An 18,401-nucleotide genomic window follows, 5' to 3' on the forward strand; every position below is an offset into this window, starting at 1 on the left:
CCTTTCCCTCTTGAAGAGTCTTGTCCTTTCCACCCTTGTCGAAGATCGTTTGACCACATACACGGGGATTTATGTCCAGGATCTCCTTTCTATTCTGTTGGTCCATGTATCTGTCTGTATACCTGTACCACTGTATTTTGAGTACAGTAGCTTTGTAGTAAGTTTTGAAATTGGAATATATGGGAGACCTCCAGCTTTGTGCTTCTTTCTCAAGATTGTTTTGCCTATTCAAGGTCTCTTGAGAGTCCACATAAATTTTAGGATGGATTTTTCTATTTTCACAAAACACGTCTTTGGGACTTTGGTAGGGATTGCATTGTGTCTTTAGATCACTTTGGGTAGAGAATTGACATGTTAACGACACAGTCCAATACGGTCCATACACTCGGAGTTTCTTTCCATTCGGTTGAGTCCAGTACTTTCTAGTATATATTTTTCGATGGCAAGAGGACAGATCTGGGTGTATCTAGGCAGTCTTGCTGTTGGATGTTAGTCTAACACTGAACGCATTGTGCACCTTTTTAGATGAGTCTGTTTAGATGAGCTGTGATTTCTTGTTCTTCAAATGGAAGTCGTGTGAATATTAAGTTTTCTGTGTCTAGCAGTGCGTGTGACCTCTTTTCCTTCCCTTTGTGCCTTTTTGCCAACCGTGGGCGTCTGTATGTGCACCAGCTTCTTCCTCTGTGATCTCCCCAACACTTTGCCTGTTGCCTCTCAGATTTTTAGACTGAACGCTTATGTCGGGATGCCTGCTCTGATTTCAATCCCTTTCTCTGCTTTCTCATTCAGTGTCCCCACTGCAGACTCACAAGTCCAGCTTTCTGTAGAGATCAGATTTGCCCGGCCAAGCTCTTTAGTCTGTGTGCCTGGGCCACCTGGGATCCAGTGCGTGGAGAAATATGGACTTAGATGAATAGAGTCCACAGGGCCAAAGGGAAGGGGGTGGGGTGGTGGCTTTGAAAGGCGGCCATTAGCGCTGCTTTTGAATTAATGGTTTAATTATACCATATGCCTGTGTAGTGTTTTGCGTTTTCCAAAGTACTTTCCTACCCCGTGGATCTCAAAGATGAGTCAATACCAGGAACACCTGAGGAACGTGTTAAAAACAGTCTGGGGGGGCCCACACCCAATCTCATGAGTCACAATTACTAGGAGGGTGGCTGAGGAACTAGTAGTGTTTTTTAATAGACTCTTCTCAGCCAGTTTCTGGCACCTGGCCTGGCCCTGGTCCACTCTCAGACCTCCGCAAACCCCGGACCCATCCCCCCCGTTGGTTCTGGAATCTCGTATTCACGGTGTGACAGGCCATTCCTGGACACAGCGGATCAGAGCACCACACCCCAGCAGGCAGGATTTCTTTCCTGTTTTCTCCCCCGGCGACCTGACTTCCAAGTGGTCCAGCATTTCCCCCAAAGTAAAAAGAGCAACCCGGTTGCCCTGTCCTGCCTCCGACTTTTTAACGTGGACGTGAAGTCTGGGTGTTTGTCCGGATTGGGTCGTACGGCAGCTGAGCCTCGGAATATTTTTCTTCTCTGATACGAATTCCAGTTCCCCAGAGCCTGCAGTTCATTTGAACAAGTGTGCTACAGCAGGTGCTTTATTGCCAATGGGAAGTGTGCAAACAGCTTTGGAGGCTAAGTTTACACCCCCCACCATGAAAACTGTGCAAAAATGCAAGACAGCTGGGTATTTATCGTGTGCCCAGTCGAACACGTAATTGAGTTTCCGGTGGGGAGTGCTCAGCAGGTGCCGTGGGGGAGTCCAGGATTCACCTGGAACGAGGGCGACGACAAAAACAACTACTGGCATTTACCAGGTTTCAGGCACGTGCATGGTCATATTTGACCACATAGCCCACGCCCCTCCGTAGTCCTGCTCATCGCAGGGAGGGTCCCCTTCACCCTTCCTGCTCATTAGGCCGCAAGCCCTTCCTTCACTCTTGTTCTCTCATCCCGCTCAGCCCATCCGTCAGCTCACGTGACCTGTTCTGCCCTCCTCATCCAAATCCAGATTCTTCCGTCCGGAACGCGCCTGTGCTCGCCGCCTAGTTCAAGCCCCCGTCGCCCTCCCCTGCCTGGACTACTGCAGGGGTCTTGCCGTGTGGCCTCCACCTCTGCCCTCTGTTCCTTTGCAGCAGACAAGGTGACTGAAAACCCGAGTCCGGTCTCCTCGCTGCTCTGCCCGGAACCCTCCAGGGTAAAAGCCCCCATGATCTGGCCCCCGTTACCTCTCCAGTCCCTGCCCCCAGTATCTTTGCTGTTTTTAGCGTGTGCCAGGCTCACTCTCCAATCCAGTCGTTGGATTTCCCTGATAGGACCTCCTCACCCTCCCCTCCTCCTGGCCACCTTGCGTGGCTCCTCCCCTCACCCTTCCCCGCAGGCCTTCCGCTTAGCTACCTTACCCTTCTGCCACATCCACATGCATCCCAAACATACTTAACCTTCTTCATCCTTTTGCTTTATGACACTCATCTTTGATAGGTTACTTATTTATTTGTTCCTCTTTATTTTTTAAATTTTGTTCTTTTAACGTTTATTTTTGAGAGAGAGAGAGAGCGAGAGAGATAGAGTGCGAGCAGGGGAGGGGTAGAGAGGGAGCCGCAGAATCCAAAGCAGGCTCCAGGCTCCGAGCTGTCAGCACAGAGCCAGACATGGGCTCGAACTCATGAACTGCAGGATTGTGATCTGAGCCGAAGTTGGACGCTTAACCGACTGAGCCACCCAGATGCCCCTCTTTGTTCCTCTTTCTTACGTGACATCTGCCAGGATACAAGTTCTGTCAACACAAGGCTTTTCCTAGTTGTGCATCCCCGTGTCCTCAATCCTAGAGGCACCCACAAGCACCCTTAACGCACACCCGCGGCTTGTATAGATGATGAAACTGAGATCCCGAGGGGGTTCGAGAAGTTCGCCCAGGGGAAGTGCAATGACTAAGTACCGAAGCCAGGATTTGCACTCAGGTCTGACATCCAAGTCTCTGTGCTTACAGTCACAGAGGGGTTGTAATTGTGCAATAGAAAGGGCAGGTCTGGGGAGGGAACTCCAAGAAGAAAGTCGCAGAGGTGGGAACGGCTCTGGTGCGCTGTGGAGACAGTGAGGAGATTTTCGGGGTGGTCTCGTAGACTGGAACTAAATTTGGGAAGGGCCTTACGTGCTATCCTGGGGTGCCCGAGAAATTTTACTTTCATTTGAGGTAATGGTAACTCCTAGCACATAAAGTTATCGGGGTTAATTCTTGGTACATAGACGGTGCTCATAAATATTGCAGTTGACGGTACGTCTCACCAGCGGAGCAAACCCAGGCTACCGTCACCAGAGGAGAAACTTCTTGGCTTTGGGGCTCACGTCAGTGGTTTCCAGAGCATTCCCAATTTCGGGTTTCGTTTGTTTTCCTCAAAACTAACTAACAAACGTGAGTAAATAAATTGCTTGGCATCCAGCTGTGAAATCTGAGAGGAAGCTATTTCGGTACGTGAGAAAGGGGGAAAATAGGATGATTTCAGAATCCTGCATTCAACGTTGGGCTTTCTCTTTCCGAGTTATGCTTAAACCAGTCGCTGCCGATGCCAGTGGTGTGTGAGAGCCACCTTTTAAGGCAGTAGGTTCCGGGGCTCATGCCAGACCCTGGGAGCCTGGACCCTAGGGCCCAGGAATCAAGGCATGCGCATCTCAGGTAGTCTCGAAAATTGGGAACCACCTGTTAAACCCCCCCCCCCCCGCCCAACCTGTTAACTTCTTTCTTGGAGAGAAGGAATACTTAGCCTTTCTTGCTCAGAGACTGGTTCCTATGTTTCGAGAAACCCTTCCAGCTTTACTGCTTGTTTGTGGAGGGACTCGGGCCTGTGTGTTAGGAAACTCTCTGTGGCTGATCTGTGATGGGGCCTATAAATGCAGGTAGCGCAGGTAGCACAGAGGGCAAGGCTTTCCTCCTCCAGACTGGAAGAAGGTTCTGGTTCAACGGGAGAGAATTCGGGAAAAACAGGTTGGTTCACCTGCGGTGACTGAAGGGTCAGGCAGAACTGAGCTTTCATCACTAGGCCGACTCACACTCAGGTCTGGGAACTGGCACTTCTGTCCCCATTCGCCGGGGTTGGTGGTGAAACCAGGCTTCGTGCGGTTCATGACGCACCGCCTTGATGGGCAGGGTGCCCTCGGGAGTCTGGTACAGACCTCTGTGGCTCGCTCTTGCCTGCTGTTGGCCAAAGTCAGCAGCACCTATATTTTTCTTACCCCGTGAGAACAAAAGTCAGATTTGCAGACCTGCTCCTCGTAGCTGAGGAAAGAGAAGAGGGGTTTGTGATGTCTTACTCACCATTGTGTAGTAATGTCCCTTGCTACTCTCCCGTTGTATGCGTGTGTGGGTTTGTTTTTTTTTTTAATGTTTACTTATTTTTGAGTGAGAGAGAGAGAGAGAGAGAGAGAGAGAGAGGAGGAGAGAATGAGTCTGGGAGGGGCAGAGAGAGAGAGGGAGACACAGAATCCGAAGCAGGCTCCAGGCTCCGAGCTGTCTGCACAGAGCCTGACACGGGGCTCAAACTCACGAACTGTGAGATCATGACCTGAGCCGAAGTTGGATGCTTAACCGACTGAGCCACCCAGGCCCCGCTGGATGTGTGGGGTTTTCATCTCAGCAGCTAGAGATAGAGGGGAAGAGGGGATAGAGGGGTAGAGGGGAAGGTGTGCAACTCTGAACGCGATTTTAGCTAACAGGAGCGAAGGGTGGCAGCAGGGAATCCCCGTGGGACATCCTCTTGGCTGAGCTGAATTCTGGGACCCTGAGCCCCATCAAGTTTGCTTTCCCTGGAAGCTTTTCCTGGTCTCCTCTAAGCCGAGAGCCAGGTCTTGTCCATCGTCCTGTGTCCAGCTGGGTGCTTAGCAGGTAGGGAGGTAGGTAAGTGTTTGCTGCATGGTTGAGTATGGTGTAGACTGTGACACAATAAAGGAACAGAAAATGGTTTCAAGGTACAGTTTCAGGGTAAATGAGTGAATTGGGGAGGAAAGAGTGCTAGAAGATGGCTTTGAATGCACTAGATTTTGTCGCTTCTTTTTTTTTTTTCATGTATTTATTTTTGAGAGAGAGAGAGAGTGAGAGTGGGTTAGGGGCAGAGAGAGAGGGGAACAGAGGATACAAAGCAGGCTCAGTGTTGACAGCACAGAGCCTGAAGCTGGGCTCGAACTCATGAACCACGAGATCATGACCTGAGCTGAAACCAAAGTTGGGCACTTAACTGACTAAGACACCCAGGCGCCCCTAGATTTTGTTACTTCCAGGGAAGGAAGAGAGACTTTATAAGCAAGGGGGGTTGTAGAAGCAAAAAATGGGAGGACACAGACCAAGAGAGACAGAGCGAGTGGTGGAGGGACAGAGAGAGAGAGAGCAAGCGCGAGGGAGATACAGAATCCAAAGCAGGCTCCAGGCTCTGCGCTGTCAGCACAGAGCCCGATGCGGGGCTTGAACTCAAGAACCGTGAGATCATGACAAGTCGGCCGCTTAACCGACCGAGCCACCCAGTCTCCCCAGATGGTTTTCTTTTTGCTTGAAGTTAGCAAGTTTGGATTAGGTTGGCTTCTTTGGGGCAAACTCCGGAATTTTGTTTTGATTTTTATGCCTGAGGTTTAGAGGCCATATGTACATTTGACAAGTTAGCAGTCAGAGTGGAAAGAATGAAGCAGCCTGGATCTGGGTTCTGAGTCTCTCGATTTGCTGTCATTTGATTATAGGCAAATCACTTATTTAATTGCCCAACGATTTTCTTCCTTATCTGTTACCTGGGGAGACACATCTCTCTCTGGTCTCTCAGAGGTTTTCCTGGGATCGAGTGGACAGAAGAGAGTTTTGAAAATGGCAAATCCCTAAATAAACGGAATGCTCCTGTATTAACATTTTATGATAAAGAACAAATTACTAGTCAGACAAATTTCTTTGGGTCCAGCTAGGATTTTTATGACGCTTATGGTAATATAGATGATTTACTTGTACTTTTTTTCCTTGTTTGATATTCTGTGTACATCTCAGGACTGGTCCTCATGATTGTGGTTTCTGTGTCTCTTATTCATTAACCTAGAAATTCAAAGAAAGTAGTGATTTCCCGTGAACATAAGCTTATAAAAGGAAACAGGGTTTTTGGTGTTATTTTAATAAAATCTTGTATAGCATACTAGGTGGTCATTCTTTCAGGTTTTTGCTTTCAGTCAAGATCTTTGGAGATAGGCACTTTAAAAAAAATATAAATAACCAACCCAGATTAACTAGTATGCATCTGTAACTCAGAGTGGTTTAACTTTTCTTTCTTACGTAGCATTTGGTCCCTACTTATTTTTCTCATTTGAGAGAGAGACAGCGAGCGGGGTAGAGGGACAGAGGAAGAGACAGAAAGAATCCCACGAAGGCTCCCTGCTCAGTGCAGAGCCCGACGTGGAGCTCGATCCCACGACGCTGGGTTCCCGACCTGAGCAAAAAGCAAGAGTCAGACGTTCAACCGACCGAGCCATGCGGGCGCCCCTCGCTTCATACTTTAAAAATTCCAAGTCCGGTATGTTGAGGAAGGATTTCCACTTCAGGGCACTGGACTTCATTCCCTGGGTCTCCTGAGATGAAAATGTGTCCCCCTGGAAGGGAATGCCTTATTTAAAGGAGGACATCATGGGAAGAAAGTTCCTTAAGGATTCATTCCAAACATGACTCCTGAATTTGAGGTTTCGGGAAATTTTGTGTTCCCGAGTCCTGAATGAGCTCGCCTTCCTCCTAGCTGCCAGCGCGAGGACGACTCGGGGTAAAAATCAGATGGTGAAAAGCATGAATGAAGCCCTCCTGTGTCTCTCTTCCCTGTCCGGCTGACCTACTCAGTAACTGTGCCACATGTCTCCTGTTTCTCCTTAGGACGGGTTTACCGGTGGACAGGAATTGCAGAATTTGGATTGCGCACAGCAGTAGCTATTACATCAAGCGTTTAGGACATTGTCTTCTCCCGTTAGATCACTGCTTTTTATTGGCGGCCCAGCCTTCTGGGAAGCGAGGTTGCTTTGTGTCAGTGACGGTCCCCGCCTTCCTGAGCCTCCCTGAGCCTCCCTCTGTCTGCCAGCCCTGAGAAGCAGGCCCTGCAGCAGAATCGAGCAGGCAGCCAGCGTGGGGGCTCCTGGGAGGGGACGTCACCGTGCTCCCAGCCAGGCACTGGTGTGCGGCATGCTCCCGCTGGCGGGTCGCAGCCACGGCCTCAGCTGCGGGGGGTAAAGCCCCCCTCCCAGCTTCTCTCCCTCGAAGGCGCCGCGAGGAGATGGGACTGCGGTGTCCGGTGGGTGACCGGCTGGCCGTGTCCCCCGTTGAACCATCAGTCCAGTGTTTGGGTCGTCAGCTCAGAGCAGGGCACCGTGCAGGTGCCTACACATAGACTCTGGAATTGGAAGAACTCCAGACACCGGGTCTTGGAATCCCATACGAAATGCACACTTCTGTGCAGCACGCCAGTGAGGATTTTGCATGCAGGTGACGCCGGGGTCCCCGGTGAGGATGGCGAGTGCAGGGACAAGCCTGGGGGAGGGGGGGTGGGCGGGGGGAGGGCAGGGCTGTTCCTCTGCAGCGAAGTCCACTTTAACTGGCTCTCCCTTATGGGCGCTCCAGGGAGCAGAGGCGCTGTGGACTCTTCTCGAGGGTTACAAGTGGGTGAACTGAGTCCGGAGCTCAGGGAAACGGGAAACCCCTTACAGAGATCATATCCGGTAATGCTCGCTCGCTCGGAGTTTTGCCAGCAGTTTTCTCCGCTTCGCTTCCTGCTTCACCTCGCACGCTAGGCTTCTGATCCTCCGTCCTAAGTGGGAACAAGGGTCGCTCCTCGGCGACGTGGCAGGATCGGTAGCGAAGGACGCTAGAGACGGTTAGGAACAAACCACTTAACCCATTCGCGCCTCCTCCTGCTTATTTATCAGGTGGGAATAATACTCCTAGTTTGCATTTGTGTGCTGTTAAGAGTCCTCAGAACGCTGACGCATGCTTTCTCATTCGGTCCCGCGAGACCCCTCTGCTGTGCCCTGTGCAGACGTAATCCCTGATGAAACTGAGTTTCCGTGGGTGCGTGGGTGGCTGAGGGGCCCGCAGTTAATCACGTCCGCAGAGGGAGACACAGCCTTCATTCCGAGCTCCCCGCGCACCACTGCCCTGCAGGGCACCCGGGCTCACACCGGGCGTGGGGCATCTGAAAATACACGCCATTGCAAGGGTATCACTGTTCTAACCAAAGTGGTGTTCCAGTGCGTGGGAATAAAGGGCGATATTTTTGCGAATACGTGCTATAAAAGAAAACCGTGTAAGCCAAGTCAATCAGCAATAGGTAATGCTTATCTAACACGAATACCTGCCTCCGTGTATCTTACCATCTTAGGTATCTTGGGACTTAGATCAAGAGGAGGAAGATAATGGCCATCTCATTGTACAAAAACGAGTAATGTGCTCTGTGTAACGTAGCACGCGTCGGTTTTATAGGCATTTTACTTACGTATTTTTTTAAGTTTATTTATTTACTGTAAGAGAGACGGAGACAGCGTAAGTGGGGGAGGAGCAGACAGAGAGGGAGAGAGAGAGAGAGAGAGAGAGAGAGAGTCCCAAGCGGGCTCCACGCCATCAGTGCGGAGCCCGGCGTGGGGCTCGAACCCACAAAGCCATGAGATCGTGACCTGAGCTGAAACCGGGAGTCAGACGCTTCACCGACTGAGCCACCCAGGTGCCCCTACAGGCGTTTTTAAAAAATATTTTCCTGTTTATTGAATTTAAAGTTTATAAGTACGTGGATTTACGTGTTTCTCATACATAGTTATTTCATTTGGATGCTTTAGAAAAATACAAAGAAGAAGGCTATAAAAGCTTGCATAAAGCCTGTCTGTAATAGGTAGCCGCTGTCATAAGGCAGGGTTGTTTCTTCACAGTGCTTTTTTTTTTTTTTAAGTTTATTTATTTTGAGAGGGAGAAGAGAGTGGGGGAAGCAGAGAGAGAGAGAGAGAGGGAGAGAGAGAATCCCAAGCAGGCTCCACACTGTTAGCACAGAGCCCAACGTGGGGCTCAAGCCCACGAACCTGGAGGGAGATCATGACCTGAGCCAAAATCGAGTCGGATGCTTAACCGGCTGAGCCACCCTGGTGCCCCTCTTTGCAGTACTTTACGTATATGGTTTAAACATCAGGTTTTATTTTTGAATCCTTTCACATAAACCTGTGTTGTAAATTCCAACACGACACATATTCAGAGAACCTTTTCGGGCTGCGTACCATATTCCGTCGTATGATATTTACCATATGAGGCATAGTTAACCCCTCGCCACCGGCTGTTAACGACTGTTCCACGTTTTTCACTCTTGTAGATAGAAAGAGTGCATGTCTTGCTATCTAAGTGTTCCCCCACAGCTCTCATTTCTTGGGTAGATTTTTCAGATGTGGAAATACGGAGTCAAACGACTGTGTTTATTGGCATTCGGGGGGAGGTGCCGTCCGCAGCACATGAGGACATCCACTCCCCAGACCCGCACCGGCACGGAGGGCATTGTGGATGCCCATGCATGTGGATAACTTGGATAACACGCTAGTCAGAAGGGCTGCCCTATCCTTTTAACTCATTTCTTCTGTTACTTATTATGCATGTGCGTATCGTGCCCCGCTCAGCTTCTCGAGGATTAGGACGCTCTGTCAGTCATCCTTACTGCTCCCCAGCAGTCCCCCAGCATCCAGTACGGTGCCGAGTAGAACTGAATGCGTTTATTTACTGGAGTAACAAAGGCTTTTTTGTATCAGATAATAAACCTCGTGAAGCTGTTCAGCGAAACTCAGTATCCTGTAATTCAAATAAACTTGAGAAGGATGGGAAGGTAGCTGTGAGCGTGTGATGAGTGAATGGTGTTTGTTGTGTGTTCCTTAAACATGGCTATTCCTGAAAAATAAAATACTAGACTGTTGTACGGGTTGGTGGGGTTTTCTTTTCCGTACCCTTCATGCTCCGTCGAAAGGAAGCATCTTCAGGTTTGATGGCTTTGTGGTTTACTTGTTGCCTTTTTACAGAGAACGCATTGAGGGTAGACACTTTGTGTGTTCAGTTCAGTTTTCAATAGTATTGATTGATTGGAGTTTTGGGGAGCAAGGTGAGGCAGACAGACCTTTGCTCTGCAAGAGTTTTCACTATGGATTCAGTGGAAAATAACGGAGGGAGTGGATTGGTTCTGTGTGAGAAACACAACAGGACAGCTCGCAAATAGTCTTTTCTGAAGGCTCTAGCCTACCAGGTTTTTCTTATCAAATGTTCCTGTTCCCTTCTTTGCGACCCCAGTGTCCCTAAACCTTTATTTAAAGAATAGAATAGATTATTTTCTGTGATTTTTTTTTTAAGTGAGAATAACAGAAGAACAGTCTAAATCAGTTGGCACTAGGTTGAAATTCTGTTTTTCTTTTGTTGTGTTTTCCTATGACAGAAATGCCTCAGCTTAAATTATTAATCGGAACGTCTGATTTCCTACTGTGTCATCTGTAATTCAGGGGCCACATCGCTGAAAAAATGTATTAACTAATAACCTCCTGAGGGAAGGAGGTACAGGGCTATCTCTTTTTATCTCTTTCTGATTTAAAAGATTTAATGGAAAACAGTCAATACCCACAGCTGTTCTCGTGTCTCCTTGGAAAAAAATTCCATGATCAAAATGTTCCATTTAACAAAATGGCTCTTTGTTTTTTCTCCTTTGACATTAGCTGGCTGACTGGATAGGGGAAAAGCTTACTACCAAGAATTGATTCCTGGTTTTTATTGACACCCCGAAAGTTAAAAAGTGCCAAATAATCTCATTATAATTTAATAGCGTTCCCTTAAATAATTTCAAATGGAAGTTCTAGCTGGAAAGAGGGCAGCACCTGACCGGAGATTGTTTTGGGCATTTTCTTCACTTTCTAGAAGCTTCTGTTTGCCTCTGGGAGAATCAGCTTAACTACCGCAGGTCAGTTACTGCTTTGGGTCCCTGTTGTGGAGTGCACATAAATCAGCAGATACCACATTACGTTTTGTAAACAACGCTGTGTTCCTGGGGGATAGTTATGTATCTTACTCATTTTAATTGCTCAGTTTAAGTCCATCAGTTAATAAATATTTATTCATATGCACATCAGTTTTGTGGGCTAATAATTCTAGAACTTTCCATGCAGGATACCCGGGATAAGCGCTGTGCGTCTACGTTTCATTGAATCTTTCGAATAATCCTTTGAAATAGGTAAAAATCCTTCCCATTTTACAGGTGGGAAACTGAGGCTCGGGGAGAAGGTGTCACTTTGCCATGATCTCAGGTCGCACGCGGTAGATCCTGGGTATTTGCCGAGTGCCCGGTGCTGAGAGCCGAGGGGAGGTTAGTGACAAGTACGTAGGTCGTGTCCATGGAGCGGTGCAATGTGTTGTAAGGACTATGGTAGCAAGGTAGAGGGAAGGAGAGTCTCGACAGTCTGTGGGTGGGGGAGGAAGCCTGCGCAGAGCCCTTTGCGTGAGAAAATGCAGGGCAGACATGGCGTGTGGAGCTCCAGCCGCTGAAGATGGGGCTGGGCAGCTCCTGGCGGACCCGATCCTACGTGACCTGTCTTACCTTAAGGCAGTCAGGCCTTACTGTGATGGAAATGGGAGACTGTTGAAGGATTTTATGCTAACCCGGGAAACAGAAGAGAGCAGTTCGACCTGTGGCGGGGGCAGTTGAGACGGCAAGGTGTGCACGGATTGGGAAACATCCGGAAGGTTGCAGACAGGCCTCGGGTTGGGTGTGGACTGTATAAACGCTGAGGATTGTCAGCATTTAAGGAAGACCAGTGGAGGATCCAGAGAGGAAGCCGAAAAGAGAGAGAAGCAAGAATCACGGCGTTCCATGAATGTGTCGCGATGATACGTCGACTCAGTACTCTGGGGGACTTTGATTCACGGCCATTTCAGTGTAGATGGACGGATGTGAGTTCATCGTGAGTGCCAACTCTAGAGGCCGGGGGTACAAGCATGAACAAGTGGATCAGGACCCTACTCCGATGGAGTGCCCGGCCTCTTCACTTAGAAAGCCACACGAGGGGCACCCGGTGGCGCAGTTGCGCGTCTGACTCTTTTTTGTTTTTAATTTTTTCGGAACACTTATTTATTTTTGAGTGACAGAGTGAGACAGAGCATGAGTAGAGGAGGGGCAGAGAGAGGAGGGGGACACAGAATCCGAAGCAGACTCCAAGCTCCGGGCTGTCAGCACAGAGCCCAAGGCGGGGCTTGAACTCACGGACCGTGAGATCACGCCCTGAGCCGAAGTCGGACGCGTAAGCGACTGGGCCACCCGGGTGCCCTGAGTGTCTTGACTCTTAATTCCAGCTCAGGTCATGATCTCACGGTTTTGTGCGTTCAAGCCCCAAGTTGGGCTGTGCAGTGACAGCATGGAGCCTGCTTGGGATAAATAAATAAACAAATAAATGAAAGGAAGGGAAAAAAAGTTACGTGAGAGCATAAGCCTTTCATTTGTCCCTTTTACTCACCATGGATTATAACTCAGGATAGACTCAGGGCATAAGGTTGTAGTGGAAGCCGAATCCTTTAGGCTTTTTACTGGGGTCTCTGTTTTACTCTGATGAAACACTCCTTAACTACACCAAGGGGATCAGCTTTTCTGAGCACATCATGTGAGAGTTTTTCTAAATAACAGCACAGAATACTTCAAAAAATTGTCTAGCACCGACGTGAGCATTAGACCAGGAGAAGATTTTATGCTCCTCACAAATCTTAGGTTACCCCTTTGTCACAAAACCCCAAAGAGGAGAGAGACTTCTGCTCTTTTTAAAGTTTTCATGGCCCAGAATATTTATCTGTGGTTCCACCCCATTGTTTAGTTCAAGAAAAATACCTAAGAACTAATTTTCATGTCCCGATCTACCAAAATCTTGGCAGTCAAAAGTCTGATGACTGAACTTTGGATATCCATTTATGACCATTATTAATAACAGCCCATTTATCACATTGTCTCATTTCCTGGAGTTTAGGGGTCTGCTCTGATAGGCATTTGAGTTCATGGATTGTTTCATAGCTGTTTAGCCATAGCTTCACTCTATACCAGGCTGAAGGTACCTGAACTTGGCGATTTTATGGCGAACGCGTTTCAGACCTTAGTGCGAGCGCGCCTCAGCTCCTGTCCTGCCATCCTGGTCACAGGGAGGGTACAAGTGGGGACAGTGTGTCCCTCCATTTAGTCCCTGCCCAATTATACATGTTCGTATTAGAGCTGATGGAATACGAGTATGAAAAATAGGCATTTTTTACAGTAGTTAGACTTTTATTATAAGTCTGCCATATAATTTTAACCGTTTTTTTCCTTGAATGAGGCTCATAATTTGTGTGTTTTGTGGTTTTCAATCCATTTGCTACAGCTGCAATCCTGATAAGTGGCTCAATTATAACTGTAATATTGGTCTTAAAGACTCACTGATGTCTCATGGAAAACTTTGAAAAACATCCTATCTAAAGACAATTATGCTTAAATATCACATTTTCTCCATTTCTCTGTTCTATCCTTTACAAATTATTGCCAAGACCATTAGCATGAGAACAGATTATGCCTTCAAGCTGTAAAATCCTTCAGATTCTCCTTAAGTTGTGGGTTGCTGCCTTGCCCAGCTAGCCCCGCCCTCACCGGAGGCCACCCTCCCGCCCGTGAGGTCACACCGGTTCGCACGTGGATTTTTTTTTTTTAAGTTGCCCACAGAGTGCGGCTGACAACTTCCCATTTTTAGTGGGGAACAAGAGCCGTAGACTTTGATGAAATGTAGGAATCGTTGGAAACGGTGAGGGAGGGGCAGTGCCCTTGACATCAGAGCTCAGCTCAAAGAAAGGAAGAAGAATGTAGAAATTTTAATTAGGGATTGTTCAGAGATGGGCTCTGTACCGTCTCCGGTCTTGGCACGTGGTCAGTTGTCCAGGTTTAGGGGGTTACCTGGAGAGATGGGCATCCATGCAGCTCAGCAGACCTCAGTGCAGATTATTAGTTCATTCTCTCCATTATGGCCTAAAGAGGGAACTAGATGACTTCCGTTGTTTTTGATGTTCGGTTTTTTGGAGCCATACCAGGTTGGCAATGTGAGTTCATTTTGCCGTGGAATAAGCAAAGTAGCACGTTTGAAGATACTCTTAAGTACTGTCTTCATTTACTAAGGCAAGAGGGGGCAAATGACAATGGCGATGCCCGTAATATGCCCATGGGAGGGGGTCTGTTTTATTTTCCGCCTTCCTAATATTTGATGAAATAGCACTTCTGTCTTTCGTGGAAAAAATACCATGGCCTTTTTTGCTTGAGAACTCTGCACTTGCCAGTTTAAAACTCTCATGCCAGGGGCGCCTGGGTGGCTCAGTCAGTTGAGCGTCTGACTTCAGCTCAGGTCATCATCTCACAGCTCGTGAGTTCAAGCCCCGCGTCGGGCTCTGTGCTGACAGCTTGGAGCCTGGAGCCTGCTTGGGATTCTGTGTCTCCCTCTCTCTGCCCCTTCCCCGCTCATGCTCTGTCTCTGTCTCTCAAAGATGAATAAACGTTAAAAAAAATTTTTTTTTAACTCTCATATCAGTTTTTTACCATCTGTTAGAATGACCCAGTCATTCTAGGACCGGACAGGAGCAGACGCACCGCTGTGTAGTAAAAGTGACGTGGGGGCTCTTAGGTTCATATGGCTTTATTATGGCATGCTTTCCTTCCATACCGTTCGAAGACATTGTCTATACCCACCTTGTGTGGCCAGTACAGTGGTGGGGGGTGGGAAGCTCTTTCCAGAGCAGACTAGGTGTTGACTCTTATGTTCAAGGTAACCTGTTCTGGGAAGGATCTGGGCCTGCCTTGGCACAAACAGCGGCCTGCAAGGAGCTAACAGCTCTCCATATTTATCTGAGTTTCTGTCATAAATGTTTCTGCAAAATTATTAAACTTTCATGATTGCGGTATATTCTGTAAGCGTAAGAACTCTCCATTTAAGTGCTAAACGCTTTATCTCATAAAAGGTTACTGTCTAACACAGGGCTTTAGTAATTTATTCATTTATTTAATAATATTTATTGAATAGCTGCCACACGCTAGAAACCGTTCCCCGGCGCGGCAGGTTAAGTGGTGAATGGAACAGACCCAGCCCTAGGGCCTTGAGGTGAGGAGGTTGAAGCAAGGGGGGGGGGGGAGGGTGGCTGGGAAAGAGAGGACACCAAGGGAGCGTGTCGCAGAGACACCCAGTCAGGGATGAGAGTGATGAGGATGTCAGCTCGGCCCAGGCAGCTGACGCTCCGTTTCCAGGGACAGCTCAGACGCAGGGGTGGACAGGTTGAAGGCTGGAAAGGCACTCAGCATGTCTGGGCCACAGCACAGAGGACAAGGAGGGAGGACCCCGAGACAATGAGGCTGCAGCCTGAGCAGGACAGATCAGGAAGAGACTTATCAGGCACAGTTTGGATTTTTATCTTAAGAAAGCTGGTAAGTCTTAAATGATTGTCCACCAGGGGCTCACACGGAGGGACAGGTTCAGGAGTCGGCAGGTCCGTTAAGTGATGACAAAAGTCCAGTGAACTATTTATATTGGCTTTATTTTTCCCCTGAGAAGTAAGAAACTGCGGTCTTTGCCGAGAGGTTGGGGCTGGAAGTGTGAAGAGATCGAGGTCTTTCCCAGGGCAGCTGTGCAGATGGGGGAGGAAACGGGGCGGAGGGGTGGGGCGGGGAATAGGACTGAGCTGAATAATAGTCCCAGACTTTTCATATCAGCCTCCCAGACTCACTGGAAACCCGAAAGGACTTCATTTAAACACAGTTCTGTGCTTGGGGGATTGTATTTTCTTCGGTAGTGATGCGCACCTGTAATTATTGTGAGCTCTGTGCCTTGTGTGGGGGCCGATCACAGTCCCCTGATTTCTGCAGGTTCTTCTCTAAGATGCCATCCTTTTCGTGTCTCTTCTGCCATTGTGATGTCCAGCAACACCAGTCGGGCACGCCACCTTGCACTTGAGATTCACAGTGGGTGTGAGCACAGAGGCTATACAGATACTTGGTCAGTACAAAGAATAAATCTGGGGACAGATGTCTGCAGGACTTCCGTTACATTCACGTACGTGCCACTAAGAGTGCAAATTTCGGTCTTTCAAAAACTTAGCTCAGTGCTGCGGGCTAACAGGCAAAGGCGGAAAGTTAGAACTTGCAGACAACGTAAAGATAATGAAAGATGACAGAAGGGCCTTCTGTGCCAGACATGCTGCTCCAGACGCCCAGCTCGCCAACTACGGCCCTGCAGGGCGAACACGATTCACTGGTGTGGGGCTGTTGTGTGTGTGTGTGCGCGAGCACACGCGTGCATGTCTGTGTCTCCCTCCCAGCCAGAGCCTCCCCGCTACGTTCTGGATGATCCCAGAGGTCATTCCAGCTCACACTTTAGATTTTCATCCCCTCCATTGTTCTTGCTTTTTGCATTTCTCCCCGTGTAGAGCCTGTACCGTTCCTTGTTAACATCTGCTTTTCAAAGACCTTGATTTTAATTCTTCCCCATGTGCTGTAATACCGGTTTTAATTGCATGATGTTAATATTTCTAGCTTATCTCACTTGCAAACAAGTCCTGTGATCTGAGGGGTCTTACTTTTACTGCGGTAGTAAAAATAATTCGCCTGGGAATATTTTTTAAAAGAAGGTGCTGTGTGTCATACTTTGTGTTTAGTCTTCTATTTAGTAGTCCTTGTAAAAGGAAGGCGCTGTCTAGGATTCTGTCCGTAGGTTGACTTTGGGGAGCTACGGCAAGCTGGAAAATGTGGCTGGAAGGATGAGGGGCCAGGAGGGGAGCTGCTGTAGCCCTGCTTCAACTTCAGTAATCAGCTACCACGTCAGGAATTTTTTGGCTTTGAACACTTTGGGTTGTTAGCGGCGCACGTGACGTGCGTTGAAGGGCGTATGTTTACATGAGAGCAGGATCTTGCCCAAGAGGCGCCGGTCTTGATTGTGGATCCAAGTGCCAGAACTACACTTTCAATTCATTTCTTCATGGACCAGGCGATGTGCAACACAGTACAAAGTATTTTGGTTACTGAATTTGCTGTCTTCCGTCTTTCACTGAGTATAAATATGGTCTCTTAGAACCTTTAAAGTTGATCTGGACTACGCAAAGACCTAACTCAAACGGAATAAACAAACAAAAAACAAAACAAACAAAAAAACCCCACTAGACCTGGTGCCAGGTCTAGTTGGGAGTCAAGACCTCTATCCTTAGGATTCCTTCTTTCCCTCCTGAGGCTCAGCCTCAGCGCGGTCACACCAGCTAGTGAGCCCCGCAGCTCCGTGTGTATGTTACACCCCCTGAGCCCTGCCAAGAATCCTAGCCCCATGCTGGGGGAGGGGTCACTCACGCTTCCGGGCAGGACAGGGCTGTCATTGGCTCATCCCTGGACCAATCCCTGAAGGCAGGAGAATGCAGCACTTTCATTGGTCAGATCTGTGTCACATGTCAGGGGTGGAGTTAGGCCCCCAGGATAAACTGATTTTAGAGGTAAGGTTCCCCAGCGGGATTCAGGAGAAGGAAAGGGAATAACAGGTCCTAGCCAGGACGAGCCACACACTAGCTGTCTGCTATGGCTGATGATGTTATCACACCTCAAAAATTTAAAAACCGTAACTGAAGCAATGGTCTCAGAAGATTTCTTTGGGGAAGAGTTTTGTGTGCTCTCAGTTTGCTGTTCTTTTTTGCTTTCTGACCGGCGTAGTACTAAAATTCAACACAAATTCATCTGTCTTTAATTGTTTTTATCACTTATGTTTAAAAATAATCTTGGGGTACCTGGGTGGCTCAGTTTGTTGAGCATCTAGCTTTGGCTCAGGACACGATCTCACAGCTTGTGGGTTTGAAACCCGCATCAGGCTCTGTGCTGACAGCTCAGAGCCTAGAGCCTGCTTCGGATTCTGTGTCTCCCACTCTCTCTGTGCCTTCCCCACCTGCACTCTGTCTCTCTCTCTCTCTAAAAAAAAATAAACATTAAAAAAATTTTAAATAATACAAAGTAAAAATAATCTAATTTTTTACAGTGTATTGTCTTCCATTTCTGTGGGAGATCTACGGGATAAAGATTTTGTATCTTTAAATTCTGTTACAAACAATGATACATTTAGAAATGTAAAAGGGTATAAATGCTCAGAATAGACCGCTGACTCTTCTATGGTCTGTTTTTCTGGAAGTAATTATTCAGTGAATGTGTTTTCCTTGCTAGGTTTCTGTGTCTCACAAATCTCCCGGCAGATGGCTTAACCCCAGGGCTGCCCCCAGAAGTGTGGGGAGTGGGTTCCCCGTATGGGGAGGTGCTGGTTTGTTCAGCTTGAGGCGTGGTGGGCTTGGGCCAGAGTCCTACCTGCGCCCAAATCTTGAGTGCTTCCTGCTTTGAC

This window comes from Lynx rufus, unplaced genomic scaffold (genome assembly GCF_022079265.1).
Source record: "Lynx rufus isolate CCGP_SWC_20201006 ecotype Redwood Valley unplaced genomic scaffold, mLynRuf1.p SCAF_25, whole genome shotgun sequence".
Classification (NCBI taxonomy): domain Eukaryota; kingdom Metazoa; phylum Chordata; class Mammalia; order Carnivora; family Felidae; genus Lynx; species Lynx rufus.